At 42.5% G+C, this 14932-nt stretch overlaps 1 protein-coding gene and 1 long non-coding RNA gene across 5 annotated transcripts in view; one reads left to right on the forward strand and one right to left on the reverse strand.

Moving 5' to 3' along the window:
• NRCAM (neuronal cell adhesion molecule) overlaps positions 1-14932 on the forward strand; it is a 187432-nt gene that overhangs the window by 14317 nt on the left and 158183 nt on the right. The window lies entirely within an intron of this gene.
• The window catches only part of LOC123378295, a 43925-nt gene that overhangs the window by 5375 nt on the left and 23618 nt on the right, over positions 1-14932 (reverse strand). Inside the window, exon 2 of the long non-coding RNA XR_006582552.1 lies at positions 3684-3812. This is a non-coding gene — a long non-coding RNA (uncharacterized LOC123378295). The remainder of the gene's footprint in view (positions 1-3683; positions 3813-14932) is intronic.

Here is a 14932-nt window from a genome sequence, read left to right on the forward strand (position 1 = left end):
ATTCTACAAATACATTAGAAGTAAGAGGAAGACCAAGGACAGAGTAGGCCCATTACTCAGAGCGGGGAAAGACAATAACAGAAAATGTGGAAATTGCAGAGTTGCTTAATGACTTCTTTGTTTCGGTTTTCACCAAGAAGGTTGGTGGCGATTGGACGTCTAACATAGTGAATGCCAGTGAAAATGAGGTAGAATCAGAGTCTAAAATAGGGAAAGAACAAGTAAACAATCACTTATACCAGTTAGATGTCTTCAAATCACCAGAGCCTGATGAAATGCAATACTCAAGGAACTGACCGAGGAGATATCTGAGCCATTAGCGATTATCTTTGAAAAATCATGGAAGACGAGAAACATTCCAGAAGACTGGAAAAGGGCAACTATATTGCCCATCTATAAAAAGGGAAATAAGGACAACCCGGGGAATTGCAAACCAGTCAGCTTAACTCTGTACCCAGAAAGATAAGAAGAGCAAATAATTAAGCAATCAGTTTGCAAACACCTAGAAGATAATAAGGTGATAAATAACAGTCAGCATGGATTTGTCAAGAACAAATCATGTCAAGTCAACCAGATAGCTTTCTTTGACAGAGTAACAAGCCTTGTATATAGGGGGGAAGCGGTAGATGTGGTATATCTTGATTTTAGTAAGGCTTTTGATACTGTCTCGTATGACCATCTCATAAACAAACTAGGGCAGAGATCGGCAACCTTTGGCATGCGGCCCATCAGAGAAATCCGCTGGCAGGCCGGGATGGTTTGTTTACCTGCAGCATCCATAGGTTTGGCCGATCACAGCTCCCACTGGCCGTGGGTTCACCGTTCCAGGCCAATGGGGGCTGCAGGAAGCGGCTTGGGCCGAGGGATGTGCTGGCCCCCACTTCCCGCAGCCCCCATTGGCCTGGAACGGCGAACCAGCTAGTGGGAGCTGCGATCGGCCAAACCTGCGGATGCTGCAGTTAAACAAACCGTCCTGGCCCACCAGCGGATTTCCCTGACGGGCTGCATGCCAAAGGTTGCCGATCCCTGAACCAGAGAAATACAACCTAGATGGAGCTACTATAAGGTGGGTGCATAACTGATCGGAAAATCGTTCCTAGAGAGTAGTTATCAGTGGTTTGCAGTCATAGTGGAAGGGCATAACAAGTAGGGTCCCGCATGGCTCGGTTCTGGTCCGGTTCTGTTCAGTATCTTCATTAATGATTAGATAAGGGCATAGAGAGTACACTTATATAAAGTTTGCGGACAATACAAAGCTGGGAGAGGTTGCAAGTGCTTTGGAAGACAGGATTAAAATTCAAAATGATCTGAACAAACTGGAGAAATGGTCTGAAGTAAATAGGATGAAATTCAATAAGGACAAATGCAAAGTACTCCACTTACAAAGGAGCAATCAGTTTCACACATACAAAATGGGAAATGACTGCCTAGGAAGGAGTACTACGGAAAGGAATCTGGGGGTCATAGTGGATCACAAGCTAAATATGAATCAACAATGTAACGCTGTTGCAAAAAAAGCAAACATCATTCTGGGATGTATTAGCAGGAGTGTTGTAAGCAAGACACGAGAAGCAATTCTTCCGCTTTACTCCACGCCGATTAGGCATCAGCTGGAGTATTGTGTCCAATTCTGGATGCCACACTTCAGAAAAGATGTGGAGAAATTGGAGAAAGTCCAGAGAAGAGCAACAAAAATGATTGAAGGTCTAGAAAACATGACCTATGAGGGAAGATTGAAAAAATTTGGTTTGTTTAGTCTGGAGAAGAGAAGACTGGGAGGGGATATGACAACAGTTTTCAAGTACATAAAAGGTTTGGTATGAGGAGGAGGGAGAAAAATTGTTCATATTAACCTCTGAGGATAGGACAAGAAGCAATGGACTTAAATTGCAGCAAGGGCGGTTTAGGTTGGACATTAGGAAAAACTTCCTAACTGTCAGGGTGGTTAAGCACTGGAATAAATTGCCTAGGGAGATTGTGGAATCTCCATCATTGGGGATTTTTAAGAGCAGTTTGGACAAACACCTGTCAGAGATGGTCTAGATAATACTTAGTCCTGCTTTGAGTACAGGGGACTGAAGTAGATGACCCCTCGAGGTCCCTTCCAGTTCTATGATTCTATGACATAGGTATATGATGACATGACTACACAATGAGATGGTTTGATCAGTGTAAACAAAGCTACAATGGATGCAGCACTGTAGCTGCCTATTAGGTACAGAAACATGTGCCACTAGTAATGGCTAGACATCAAGAAATAGAACTTTGGGCATCACTATGTACATGGGAGAGGTGGATATTGATTTCAGTGGAGCTTCAAGACAAAATTACTCTACAAGCTTTAAACAGCTTGACTTTATGCACTAGGATCCAGTTACAGGCAATGGAGAAGGGACGCGGATCAGTGTTTATCCCTTTTCCCTCATCAGTCAGCCATAGCAGCCTGCCTTGTGGCCTTTTCCTCTAGCTGGTCTGTTCTAATCTGCCTCTTCAAAGGGTGTCTCAGCCAGACATACGCCCACTTCTTCTGTCACATTGAATCCTGCTGGCAGTAGCCATCTGCCTCTGTGAAGGAAATGTTTCTCCATTCAGCATTTATTTAAAGGGACACTATCAGCTTTTTTCAATTGGCTAATTGTAAAAATGCATTTGTCTGGAAGAGCACATTTTAAATAGGATTCATTAAAAATAATATTTAAAATAATTCTTTAAATACTGTTAAATAGGTTTTTATACTCCCTTATTTATATTTAGAAGGGTCTTTTGAGTGGGTCTAAAATGAGCGTATATTCAGACCTATTCCCAGCCCCCTTCCTCTTTTTGCATAATGATGCTTGCTGCTGTGGCCCACTTTCATTTTCAGCTCTGCTGCTACTATTACTGGTAAACACCTACTTTCAGGGCATAGAAAGTTCATGTACCATCAGCAAAACAGTAAAACTAACTAAACACAGAGTGGTGACAAAACCACAAAGCAAAAAAACTAAAATAAGAGAGGGAAAAATATTTCTCTAATCTATTTAATTAATAGAAATCTTAATGGTTTACTTGTAACAATAGTAGGTACAAATAGAAATGTGATTTTCAAATTGAAGGTGTTCCTTTAAAAAAAGTATTTTGAAAATGGTTTCCTATTCTAACAAAACTGGCTCATGACAAACCCACTAGCTAATTTTCAAAAACTTAACAACAAAAATCCTTTTCTAAAAGTTGTGTACGCATTTTTCAACACTTCTGTAGCAGTGAAAAGTACAGTAGCTCTTAAATTTCAGCAAAAAAGATGGTGAAATGATGCTTTGTGAATCACAAAAAATCTCACTAAGGAACTGTCAGCATTCTGAAAAATGAGAGAAATTGAGGAATGATTTTTTTTAAAGAAAAAAAAAGAATCTGAGCTGCCAATTTATCCTTTGTGAAAGCAAAAGTTTATAGACTTCATTACAAATACCTCATTACACTTTCATTTATTAAGTAATAAAATATATTACAGGGAAAGATGTATCTGAAATTAAAATTTTTTTAAAATAAAAGTACTTGTAGGTTCTGATTTATTTGAGAATCTTGGGTACAGACATTCTAATGAGCAAAGCCTGACTGATTCTAATGAGCAGAGACTTCAGTTCTTGGGACCACTTGAGTGTGTGTGAGGGATTTCGGATTGATTAGCTTTTTTTTTTTTTTACCTTAAGTGCATAGAAGCATGAAAGCACAGGAATCAGAGACTGCAAAAATAAATTAAATTCACTGGACCGCGTCCTTCAGCTGCTTGCTTGGTAGCTCTGTTGTAACACATTTCTTCAAGATGGTAAATGCTGAAGAAGGAATAAAAGGAATATATTTTACCCTCAGTGGAATGGCTGATACAGTTTTCATAAGTGATAGGCAGTGAATTAGAATTAACACAATTTTATGCCACAATGCTGCCAACCCAAACATTCAAAAATCATGAGTTATCCCCCCACCATGTAAGTGGTGCAAAAATCTTGAGATTATTTTTCGAAGTTTAAATAGTGTTTTTTGATCTGTCTGCAGCTTTTTGAATTCGCTATGCACTCCCCCACTAGGTGTGCGATGGTTACAGCATTGAAATCTCTCCCAAAATTATTGTGTGTGATGCAATTTTGGCCCCTGTGGCAGGAGCTTTCACTACAGGTCCCATTCAAGATCAGGACTTTGTTGTACAAATACAAAGAGCCAGTCCCTGCTCTGAAGAATTTACAGTGCTAAGCATAGCGATGGTTGTGTGACATGGGAGCAGGAACTGGGACTTGTCAACCTCCTCTCTTATAGGGACCAACAAATATTTTGTAGAAGGGAACGACTTTTAATCCTTGCTGAGCTGGGAATGGCAGTGTTGTCATTTCTTGTTATTTTTTTTGTGAGTGCTGGAGCTAGCACTAGTTTCCTGGTGATGCAGGACGCTCCAGGCATGTAGCAAATTTGAGCCCTCAGATTGGCTGCCTACCCCACTTTCACAACTCCTGGGACAGAATAATCAATCAGAGCTGCTGTAGGCAGAGCTCCCTCCCTCTCACTGCAGCAACCCAAAGCTGTTCTCACAGGAGGGGAGGAGGGAGCAAAGAGCCAGGCTGCTCCACTGCTGCCTCCCCTCCTGTTTGCCCTGGAGACAAGACAGTGCCTCTGCTCTCCCCCCAGGCTTCTCCCTTCCTGCAGCATCCAACCTAGGAAGGGGCAGAAAGGACATGAAAAGCCCCTAGAGTTGTAATCATGTTTTTACCCTACATCAGTGGGACTTAAAGACATATTTAAAGTTGAGCACCTGCTTAACTGTCTGCTTATGCCGATTCACAGCCACAGTATCTAACAAACTTGCCTGACTTGATGTGTAAAGATATTTAAATCAATATCAGTAAAAACACCTTACTACACAAATCCCAGATAGTCTCTATCTTTTGACTTATTTTCCTTTTCCTGTAACAAACATCCTTTCCTCCCCAAGTTTTTTCCATTTCTCGGACTCCCGTTGAAATAAATGACTTCTGCTGTTAACTTCATTGGGGCCAGGATTTTGCCGTTGCTGGCTTAGTCTGTGAAAAGAATGCAGGCAGGTGCAGTAGGTAGCTCCTGATTGCATAATTTTAGTACTGCTACCTTGCCTGAAGGGGAAGCAATGAGAACTGAAGAGAGACTGGGGAAAGAGATGTAGATCAGAAGCGTAGCAGGAAAGAAAGGGTGACCAGACAGAGGGAAGGTGAAACACAGGGCAAAGCGTAAGATATAGACTGTCTACAACAGCGGAGGTTGTAAACACAGGACAGATGGAACAAAACATGTGGGAGTGAGGATTAGAGAAGGAGGGAAAACTGCCCTTCTCTCTCTCTCTCCCTTTACATTCAGGAGGGTGGAGGGCACACTTGATATAGAATTTGAAATGCACATTTACTGTGGGATCCAAGGGATTTAGAACACCCTCAATTTTTGTTTTTAAGATACTGAATTTTTAAAAAAATATGGTATATTAATCCCTATTTAAAGAAGTAGAGCTGCCATTCAGGAACGTTTCTAGAGAGGCATTACTGCTCTTTTCTTCTTCATTTCACTCTCTCGTTTTTTTTTTAGTTTATTGTATTTCCTAAAATTTTTGAATGGCAGATATTTGTATTGCTGAAATTGCTGCAAGCTTGAATGAATTCTTTGCATCATAAATATCTGAAAGAAGCAGGAGATTGTATATACTAGACATAGGGTTAATTTTGCCTAGAGGGATTGGAGTAAAATATGTAATAGTTATGCTTGAAATGTGGGAGGAAAAAAAGATAATTAGGTGATAAACTTCTAGACTAAGGTGAATTATATCCTAGAATTCCAATGAAGCACCATATTAAAAAAAACAATCACCATAAAAGGTAGGATTATTTTACCATAGCATCGCAGCCCAGAGACAGGCAGGCATCCAAATAGAGGCTTTTTGTCACTCAGTCTTGGCCAGACATATATTCAATGGAATCTCTTCTCCCTGAGGCACAATGTCCTATATAACATTAATCCAAATGTCTCTTTGAGCTGCCAGGCAAAAAGCAGGGCTGCCCCTCCCCCACCATCCTATTTCAGTGATCCTAATGGATCCTCTGTGACCGCAGGGGCTGGTCCTTGTAGCATAGTAAAACCTTAGTGCCCATAGGGATTGGGTGGTTCATAAACATGTAGATATAGTTAATACCTAGGCCTTTGGTAGAGGAAGCTTTGTAAATATCATACAGAAGATTTGGAAATGCTGAATTTGTTAGAATAGTCTGCATATGTGTAATCTCATGCATGAGTTTCCTGAAGTGGCAAACAAAAGAGAATCAGTGAACATAATTAATCCAAATTTGAGAAAAGCTTTTGATACTATACTACACAAAAGATCAGTTTACAAGGTTAGTTAGAGGGAGACCCCCGGAATGGATTATAGCAGCATACAAAAGACAAAGGACAGCAGTTCAAGGTGGAGAGAGAGATGAGCTGGTGTCTGCAAGTGTCTCTTTTTTATTATTTTGTTTGTAAACGGGCAAAAAAGGATGCAGTTTCTCAAAGGGCTACGTTTCCTGTTACAGAATTGTAGAAAAGTTAGCAAATATAAATGAAAAAACATGCTAAACTCAGATGATCTGGACTGATTTATAGTGCTTGAGCTCATGCAATATAGCATAGAGTAATGTTGGATAATGAGGCTAAAGACTACAAAGAATTTAGTATTTTGTGTATCCCATCAATATTCAAAGCTGATGTCCTTTCACATAGAATATAGCTAAACCTTTAACAGCAGGAACATTTTAACAAACTTGTATAGTACTGTATGTCTAAATGGGTAGGGAGAATAATACAATACAATATATTGACTTAATCTTTTAAGCATATTTTATCCCAAATTGTTTATGCTTGCAAAAGTCAGTTGTGCATTATAAGCTACTGAGCATAGGTGGGTTTAAAGGGCTGATATTTGTAGTGAAACGAGACATTTCTTTAAAAAGCAATTGCTCACAAAATTGACAGTTCAGGTTTAGATCCCTAAGGCTACATGTACACTGGCAATTGAACGACAAAACTTTTGTCTTTCAGAGGTGTTAAATACCCCCCCCTTCCCCTGAAAGACAAAAAATTTGCTGTGACAAGTGCCAGTGTGAACAGCACATTGTCAGCAGAAGTGCTCCCCCACCAACAACTCAAATGCTGCTCGTTGGGGGTAGAGACTACACTGCACTACTTCTAGCACAGCTGTGGCAACACAGCCATGTCGCTAAAAGCTGTGTAGTGTAGACATAGCCTAAGTCACTCTTTGAGGTGGCTCCACTATGATTCACAAAACTTCCACCAAACCCTGGAGGCACCTAAACTCACCCAGTGCCTAAATTTTCAGTGTAAAAGTTCCCTTGGCACCTAAGTTTCTGCCTGTGCGTATGTGCTTTGCTGCCTCACTACCTTTCCAGGTAGCTCTCTCCTACCTAATCTCCAGAGCAATTCATGAACCAGGGAAGATAGGCAGGGGAACACCTATATCTCATGTCGGGCTCGATCTGGTAACTGTGCTTAGAGGCTGCCAACCAGATTGGGTCCTATTCAAAATGTAGTGGGAGGTGGAGGTGGTCACGGTGATGGTGCTGACCGTATAACTTTTAGCACAGTGGGTAGAGCACTCCCCTGGGAGGTGGGAAACCAGTGCTTGATTTGTAATGAAAGAGGTGTAGGGGCTCAAGCAATTAGGTGCCAGGGCTCAAGCAATTTATTTTACATTCATAACTGATGCAGCAAGCCCAGAGGTGCTGGGGCTATGAATTGCCAAACCTAGGGGCAGGGGCTCAGCCCTAGCAAGCTATGACACAAATTAAGCATTGTGGGAGACCCAAGTTTATTTTCTCCCTTGTGCCTGGTGGGGAGAAAGAGTTTGAGTAAGGGTCTATCTACCACCTCTCAGGAGTGTGGGCTGACCAATGAGAAATAGGTTATTAGGATGTGGGTTCCCTTAGTCTCTCCTGTTGGAACTGTTTCACTGTGGGTAAATCATTAAAAAGTCATTGGAGCAGGGGGATTGGACCCTGGGTCTCTCACCTACCAGGTGGGTGCTCTAACCACTGCATGACACAATTGTTCTCTGTGGACCAGAGGCTCTTTCAATTATGTATCCACAGTGCAAGAGCTTCACCAGGGGAAGTTGAGGAAGCCCCACATTGAATATCCCCTAGCCCAGTGGTTAGACTACAGACTGGAGAGGTGGAATACCCCTGTTCAGATCCTTTCTCCCCTGTGAGTGCTGTAACCACTGGGCTAAAAGTTGTAAAGTTGGGTGATGGGGGTACTGCTACCAGCTGTTATGTGTGGAGTTAGGTGCCTGCTTAAGGTATTCTCACAAAAAACACCTTAGGTGCCTAAGCTGCCTGACTCCAGGAGACAGGTTCCTGGTTGTGAATTGCAAGCAGCAATAATCACCTCCCTGCAGCATGGCCTTAGGCACCTATCTCTGAGAAAGAGGTGGGGCTTAGCACACTTAAGTATGCTCCCCACTCACCAGCATCTCCCATGGGCTAGTGTAGGTGGCTCCCCACAAAGTGTGCTGGCTTTTTGTAGGTCACATTCAGAGGTACCTGTCTCTCCCCATTCGTTCGATAGGTTTTGTGAATCACAGTGTTGTTCCTGTCATTTAATAGGTGCCTAAAAGTAACTCCCTTTGGTGAATCTAGCCCGTTATCACTCAGGGTATGTCTAGACTGCAGTTAAAAACCCGCAGCTGGCCTTTGCCAGCTGACTCAGGCTCACAGAGCTTGGGCTAAGGGGCTGTTTTAATTATGGTGTAGATGTTTAGTCTTGGGTCCTCACAGCACCTTGTGAGTTGGGAGGGTCCCAGATCTTGGGTTGCAGCCCAAGCTCCAAAATCTACACCACAGTTAAATAGCCCCTTAGCCCGAGCCCCATGAGCCCGAGTCAGCTGGCATGGGCCAGTGGCAGGTGTCTAATTGCAATGGAGACGTATCCTTAGTATCTCTGTGCCTCAGTTCCCCACGGAGTTTTGAGGATAACTGTACAAAGGATATCTTTATACCTGGTGCAGTGTACCTCCCCCAGCATGTGTAGGTACACTATACACTGGCCAAAGTTCTACTCCCCACCCATCCCCTCTTCTTGCATTGGGGTGCGGAGGACAGCAGCCTCTACCTATGGTATGGGTAGTCAGTCCAAGGAGTAGGGTGTGGCCCTTTGTCATTGTGCAAGAGGGGCTGTAATCTGGCCCCAGAGCAGCAAATAAATGAATCTGCAGGTGTGGGGGAGAAAAAGCATCTTTCACTCCCTCTCTGGGGAGCAGAGGAAGCACTGCTGATGTGTTCTTGGTAGGAGAAGCCTCCTCATTCATTCCTTTCTCCCACCCTCCGCACCTTTGGAACTGCGACTAGCCATGCTGGCCTGATCAATTTGCAGGGGAACACTTGAAAAGTAGTCTGATCTCAGGGATATTGCCAATTCCAGCAGTGTTCCACATTATATTGTGCTCTCTCTTAATGTGGTTTAGGAACCTTGATCTGAGCATGATGAGAGACATTGTACCGCTCCCCTCCCAGTAGTATACCCAAGGGTTCTGTGAGGATGGCAGCTTGGGCTGGTATCAATGTTCAGTTCTCTAGTGAAGGCAGCTAGGCAGCTCAGCCAGCTATTACTTTCCCTTTGCTTGTCCTGCACACCCTGGGAAGGCTGCCCCTGAATACCTCACAAACTGCTCCAGTGTTGTAACCTTCTCTAGTGGACAGTGCAAGTAGGGGGTGCCCCCTTTCTCCCTTCATCACTGCGCCAGCTGGGCTACCCTCCAGATCTCCATTTTCTTTTGGTTGGTGGAGGTTCTTTTCCCTCTCACCACCCCAAAGTCTGCCAGATGCCTGGGTAGGCAGTACTGGTGCTTCTCTTTCTTCTTCCTACAAACTCTGGCTGCCCTTCCTCTGCTGTAGGGCATAGCAGCTTTTTATGTTCAGGCAGCCACTGTTACTTCCCCCTGCTGTTGGTGTATGAAACCAATTGAGCACAGGGACAGGATGATTACTGGATACAGGAGAGAGTGCGGAAGATTAGTTGCAGGAGCCAAACAACTTAGTGTTAAAGTTTAAAAATAAAACTGCAGTCAATCAACTGGCCATGTGTTCATCATGACCCTCATATTTTCTAATATGCTAGAGCCTGTTTTTTTTTAAAGAATCCATTATTTTCTTTTTAAAAGAGCCACACAAATTCCCAGAATTATTTTAATAATAAGAAAAAGCTAATTTAGGAAACAGCCTATTTTAGTAAGTCGTATATTCTATTCAGTGCCCTTCTCTAGAAAACTCAATAGCCTGCATTAAAAGGTTGGGATTTTGTTTGCTTGCTTGGTTGATTCCATTCAAGGTGATGGAAGATTCTTTTTGGGGTACCTGTAAGCCTGCAAAAAGAGTGGGTATGCAGTCTCAGGAGTTCAAGAGTGGGTATGCAGTCTCAGGAGTTCAAGAGTGGGTATGCAGTCTCAGGAGTTCCAAGAGGTTTCTCTGAAAGGAAAATTGTTTATTGAATCTGTACTCTTTGAGCAATATGGGTCTTACATTATATGTGTATGAGAGTGGCAGAGAGATTGTATAAAGATGTATCAAAGGGGTAGCCATGTTAGTCTGTATCTACAAAACAATGAGGAGTCCAGTGGCACCTTAAAGACTAACACATTTATTTGGGCATAAGCTTGTATGGGTAAAAAACCCCACTCCTACAGATGCATGGAGTGAAAATTACAGATACAGGCATAAATATATATTGGCACATGAAGAGATGGGAGTTACCTTACAAGTGGAGAACCAGTGCTGAAGGCCAGTTCAGTCAGGGTGGATGTGGTCCACTCCCAATAATGGATGAGGAGGTGTCAATACCAAGAGAGGGAAAATTGCTTTTGTAGTGAGCCAGCCACTCCCTGTCCCTATTTAAGCCCAAATTGATGGTGTTAAGTTTGCAAATGAATTATAGCTCTGCAGTTTCTCTTTGAAGTCTGTTTTTGAAGTTTTTCTCGTTGAAGAATGGCTACTTTTAAATCTGTTATGGAATGTCCAGGGAGATTGAAGTGTTCTCCTACTGACTTTTTTATGTTATCATTCCTTATATCTGATTTGTGTCCATTTATCCTTTTACATAGAGAATGTCCACTTTGGCCAATGTACATGGCAGAAGGGCATTGCTGGCACATGATGGCATATATCACATTAGTAGATGTGCAGGTGAATGAGCCCCAATGACATGGTTGGGTCCTCTGATGGTGCTACTAGAGTAGATATGGGGACAGAGAAGGCAACAGGGTTTGTTGCAGGGATTGGTTCCTGGGTTAGTGTTTCTGTGGTGTGGTGTGTGTGTAGTTGCTGGTGAGTATTTGCTTCAGGTTGGGGGGCTGTCTGTAAGCGAGGATTGGCCTACCTCCCAAGGTCTGTGAGAGTGGGCGAATCGTTTTCCAGGATAGGTTGTAGATCATTGATGATGTGCGGGAGAGGTTTTAGCTGGGGGCTGTACGTGATGGCCAGTGGTGTTCTATTATTTTCCTTGTTGGGCCTGTCCTGTAGTAGGTGACTTCTGGGTACGCATCTCGCTCTGTCAATCTGTTTCCTCACTTCCCCAGGTGGGTATTGTAGTTTTAAGAACGTTTGATAGAAATCTTGTAGGTGTTTTTCTGAGAGATTGGAGCAAATGCGGTTGTATCTTAGGGCTTGGCTGTAGACAATGGATCGTGTAATGTGTCCTGGATGGAAGCTGGAGGCATGTAGGTAAGTATAGCAGTTAGTAGGTTTCTGGTATAAGGTGGTGTTTATGTGACCATCACTTATTTGCGCTGTAGTGTCCAGGAAGTGGATCTCTTGTTTGGACTGGTCCAGGCTGAGGTTGATGGTGGGGTGGAAATTGTTGAAATCTAGGTAGTATTCTTCAAAGCCCTCCTTCCCGTGGGTCCATATGATTCATATTCATAGAAAAAGTAGACTCTTTGACCTTATGTGGCCTCTAAAAATATATACCTCTTTGTCCCATTAATCTCATCATAAATCCCTCATGTTCTCTAAAATATCTCTTCATTTTCAGTTGAAGTATCTGCCCCTCAGCCTGGCTTTTATGCCCCTACATTTAAACAATTGAAGGTAGTATGACAGCTGTCTTAAGAAAGAAGGGTGTTACTCACTCATCCAGGCCAAGTCCTGGCATGATGGTTTCCAGGTGGTCTTAATCTGTCTACAGCTGTTTATCCCTCCCATAGTTTCTTCAAGATCTGGAACATCCTTAATAAAGCTCAGAGGAAGGGTTACCAAATGAGCCTAATTACTCCTGCGTGACCATGAGAGCCTGGTTTACTGGCCTACTGCAATTCTTAGAAAACCACTCCCAGACAAACCAGGATACACCTTCACCAAGGGCCTGTCCTCCATCTTGCATCCATAGGGATTGGCCCATTACAACAATATAGCTCATTACAGAACATGGGATATCTCATCATGATACGATTCCCACTGGACTTCAGCTCTCTCACACATTATAGAGTTAAGTATCAGAGGGGTAGCCGTGTTAGTCTGTATCCACCAAAACAATGAGGAGTCCGGTGGCACCTTAAGGACTAACAGTTTTATTTGGGCATAAGCTTTCTAGGAAAAGCTTGTGCCCAAATAAATCTGTTAGTCTTTAAGGTGCCACTGGACTCCTCATTGTTATTATAGAGTTAACATCTTGGTGTTGGCTTGTAATTCCTCCCAACCTCATATTTCATTGGAAAATTAGTGTTGTTCACTTGTCATAGGTTCCTTACCAATATAATCCCTCCTTTTGACATTAATTAGGAAATTTCTAGCTCCAACTTTAAGACCTGGGACCAAGTCCTCTGGCACTTCCTGGACAACCATGGCCTACTTGGTTTCAGAAAGCCCAATTTCCCCTTCCTTCTCTTTGGAAGTGCCTGCAAGAAGCTTAAAGTCCCTTTAATGCCCTGTATCTATTCATGGAGTTCCTTTATTCCAATTCAACTATGCCTCAACAAGCCTCCATCACTCAGTGCACCTTAAAGCCCACTATATCAGAGCCATGGCTATGGCCTATGACACAGATACCATAGAAGAGGAACCATTCACTATGACAATGACCTGTCAAGCAACAGAAAATCAGTTGGCTGGTAAGAAAAAATGTTACTCTGTTATTTCTACCAGCTCTTTGTGAAATAGGAACTGCAGTCATTGAAAGAAAAGGTCAGGGATTGACATTAAGGAAGGAACTAGCATACATTCAGTCCAGACAGAATTTCTTTAGACAAAGAATTGTTTGATTTTTAGAACAAATAGCCAAGGGCAACCATCAGAGAATAAAATATATATCATTCCAAGAAGGAACTGCAAATGTTTCTGGAGTAGGAAAAAAATCAAAAAGTATAACTCCAGAACTGGAGCTGAAACCTTAGAGTCAGGAGTTGTTTTGTTTTTACTGTGGGAAACAATAAGAGGCACATCTGAAAACAAACCATATAAATCAGAATCCCAGGATTAAACGGTGTTATGCCCTAACAGACCATATGATGGTCTGTCTGTTACATATTTCTATGATCCTCACAATATCATCTCTTTTTTTTTGGATACAAGAGCAGGGGGTTATTTATCTCTACAGCTAATACTGAGGTTAATCACAATTCCAAGAAGTGTTTCCCAAAAGTGGTGTCTTTGGTGCAGACCATGTCCTATTACTTATGCGTAGACTGTTCTTTCTATAAGGCAGTGATTTAAAGGAGTCCAGTGGGATGAATTAAGTCTCAATGTCCTTATTAATGTCCACCCGCCTTCTCAAACCCACGTATGTACATATATTCTTCTTGTATTTCCAAAATTAATTAGGGGTACAGAGCCAAAAAATCTGTAGAAGCTACTCACTGAAGCATGCAGACTTGAAGCTTCCAAACTATTTTTTATTTCAGTAAATTCTCCTAAATTATTTTAACACATTTGCAATTCAACCTCTTTATACCTTAAAAAGAATATTTATCTTTTATTCTGTAACATATGCCACTTCATTCTTTTTTTTCTGTTCTTTTTCTAAAACAGCAACTCTGTTGCTTGTGCATATGAAATTAAATGTAAGAGTTTCAAAGCACTGGTTAAGAGACAATGATTTAGAAACTGAGCAATGAGTAGAGCACTAAATTCAAATATTTTTTCTTTCAAAAAAATGTACACAGCTACTAATATATAACTTGAGAAAACTAGAATTTGAGCTATTCCTATTCCAGTGGCAGCTTTGTCCTTAATGTTGGTAAAGCATAACTTTTCTTTGCAAAAATGAAATGTCTCCATTTGAAAAAATAAAATACTTTCTTTACATTACTCCTGGGGCAATTCTGTGCCACTGGGCGCATGCATAATTAATGAGCCATATATATTTTTAATATTTTGCTGGAAAAAAAAAGCTTCTGCTGGAAAGTTGCTGCAGTTCCGCCTTTTGCCCATCAGAGGGCACTGTGGTGATAGCACAAAGCAGCAGCTCCTGGACAGATAGGGAAGAGAAAGAGCCTGCCTTCTTCACAGTACCTGTCGTGCCAGGTCAGGAGACAGGGGTTATGGGGAGACAGCATGGGGCTGCTGGGGGTTCAGACAGGAGCTCATAAGGGCTAGTAGGGGAGGACACTGGTGCAGGGGCTGAATGGGAGTGGAGGTGCAGGGCCACAAGAGGGAGGGAGGTGCAGGGAAACATGGGATGGCTGAGTGGGGGCACAGAGACACTTGGAGATGGGGGGTGCAGAGCCACATGGGGATGGGTGAGTGGATGTCTGAGTGGGGATGAAGGGACATGTGGACAGGGGGTGCAAGGACATATGGGGGTGCAGGGACTCATGGGAACAGGGGCAGATGTGCCTGACTGAATGGGGGAGGCTAGGGGTCAGTCAGGGTCTGCATGGGGGATGCTCCCTAATAATGCCTTCCCG

Source organism: Mauremys mutica, chromosome 1, assembly GCF_020497125.1.
Source record: "Mauremys mutica isolate MM-2020 ecotype Southern chromosome 1, ASM2049712v1, whole genome shotgun sequence".
Lineage (NCBI taxonomy): Eukaryota > Metazoa > Chordata > Testudines > Geoemydidae > Mauremys > Mauremys mutica.